The sequence below is a fragment of the Bison bison genome, unplaced genomic scaffold (genome assembly GCF_000754665.1).
Source record: "Bison bison bison isolate TAMUID 2011002044 unplaced genomic scaffold, Bison_UMD1.0 scf7180017864236, whole genome shotgun sequence".
Taxonomy (NCBI): Eukaryota; Metazoa; Chordata; class Mammalia; order Artiodactyla; family Bovidae; genus Bison; species Bison bison.
The window spans coordinates 2,742,316-2,744,284 of record NW_011494808.1 but is presented as its reverse complement, the minus strand read 5'-3'; the positions used below and the strand labels follow the sequence as shown (position 1 = coordinate 2,744,284).

General features: G+C 50.3%; 1 protein-coding gene across 1 annotated transcript in view; it reads right to left on the bottom strand.

Moving 5' to 3' along the window:
• IKBKB (inhibitor of kappa light polypeptide gene enhancer in B-cells, kinase beta) overlaps nt 1–129 on the bottom strand; it is a 51,216-nt gene extending 51,087 nt beyond the window's left edge. The window contains exon 1 of the mRNA XM_010846376.1: nt 36–129. The gene's annotated coding sequence lies outside the window, so the exon portion shown is untranslated. The remainder of the gene's footprint in view (nt 1–35) is intronic.
• Nucleotides 130–1,969: the final 1,840 nt, after the last annotated feature.

Sequence of the window (1,969 nt, the reverse complement as noted above, 5' to 3'; positions counted from 1 at the left end):
GGGTGACACCGGGGGCGCCCGCCCGAGGCACTCACCTGGCGGCGGGGCGCGGGTGCCGCCCCGAAGACATGAACTCGCGGGGCCCTCAGAGCCGCCAGACAGGCGCCACTTCCTCAAACACTTCCTGCTCTGACGTCACGGGGCACGTGGGTCGCGGCCTTAAAGGGGCCGCCGGCCCAGACTTCCCCAACGCCCCCCCTCGCCCTGTGACCAACCCTGGGGAAAACGGCCCCGTGCGCTTTAGACGTGAGACTTCTACCTGAGCGCTTTCTGAGACGGGGAAGATGGGGATTTCCTCACCTGCCCCCCACCCCCGCCCTGGGGTCAGCCTGACCAGGCTTCCTAGACTTTGAAGTAGGGGAATTTCCCGCTCCTCCCCCCGCACCCCGCTCCCCGCTCCCCCCCCCAGGATGGATTTAGGGACGGTTTACAAGAATTACCCTGGGCCTCTAACTTTTCCGGCTGTAATCCCTCACCTGGTCTGGAAACTCCTGGGCTCAGATCGAGAATGATAAATCACACCTGTAGTCCCTAGGCGTGACAACCTCCTCTTCCCCCTTAAAAAAAAATTAAGAAGAAGCGGAGAGAATCTAATACTGTAACTCGAAACTACAGGTTCAGCCCCAGTAACGGGCGGAAATTGTGAGACTAGCTCTCAGCCTGTTAATCCTTCATCTCCTACCTCCTTGGCATCATGATTTGAGTTTATTATTGAGTTTCTCAGTTCGGGGGCAACATATTAGCAGACAAAGATTGTGTGTGTGTGTGTGTGTATTATTACTCAAGCAGGGATAAAGTATCAAAGGCAATCTGAAGATAATAGCTCACTTTACAGAGTGATAGAGTGCTTAATAAGTCAGTTCAGTTCAGTCGTGTCCAACTCTGTGACCCCATGGACTGCAGGACGCTAGACTTTCCTGTTCATCACCAATTCCCGGAGCTTGCTCAAACTCACTTCCATCGAGTCAGTGATGCCATCCACCCATCTCATCTTCTGTCATCCCCTTCTCCTCCTGCCTTCAATCTTTCCCAGCATCTGGGTCTTTTCCAGTGAGTTAGTTCTTCACATCAGGTGGCCAAAGTATTGGAGCTTCAGCTTCAACCATCAGTCCTTCCAATGAATATTCAGGACTGATCTCCTTTAGGATGAACTGGTTGGATCTCCTTGCAGTCCAAGGGACTCTCAAGAGTCTTCTCCAACACCACAGTTCAAAAGCATCAATTCTTCAGTGCTCAGCTTTCTTTATGGTCCAACTCTCACATCCATACATGACTACTGGAAAAACCATAGTCTTGACTGCTGCTGCTGCTACTGCTAAGTCACTTCAGTCCTGTCTGACTCTGTGCAACCCCAGAGACGGTGGCCCACCAGGATCCCCTGTCCCTGGGATTCTCCAGGCAAGAACACTGGAGTGGGTTGCCATTTCCTTCTCCAATGCATGAAAGTGAAAAGTGAAAGTGAAGTCACTCAGTCATGTCCATCTCCTAGCAACCCTATGGACTGTAGCCTACCAGGCTCCTCGGTCCATGGGATTTGCCAGGCAAGAGGACTGGAGTGGGGTGCCATTGCCTTCTCCGATAGTCTTGACTAGACCAACCTTTGTAAGTGCCCAACACTAAATCTGTACTTAGGTTTCCTCATCCAGTCCTCAAGGCCACCCTACAAATTGAACAGTACTGTATTATTATTATCTCTGTTTTACAGATGAGAAGACTGAAGCCCAGAGAGAAAGTCTTCATCTCAAAGTCACAGGCTTTTAAGTGGATAATGATCTGATGTTCAAACCCCAGCAGCTGTTTTTGAGTGCAAGGTTTTAATACGTAGCTAAAAGTAGCATACTAGTAAGTTCAGAAGGATTTTAAATCCAGGTACTGCTGTTGACTACCTCTGGGACTTTAGGTACTCAGGTACCTAAAGACTTTAGATACAAGTTACTCGACCACTCTAAGCAGCCCGTTGCTCTTTAAA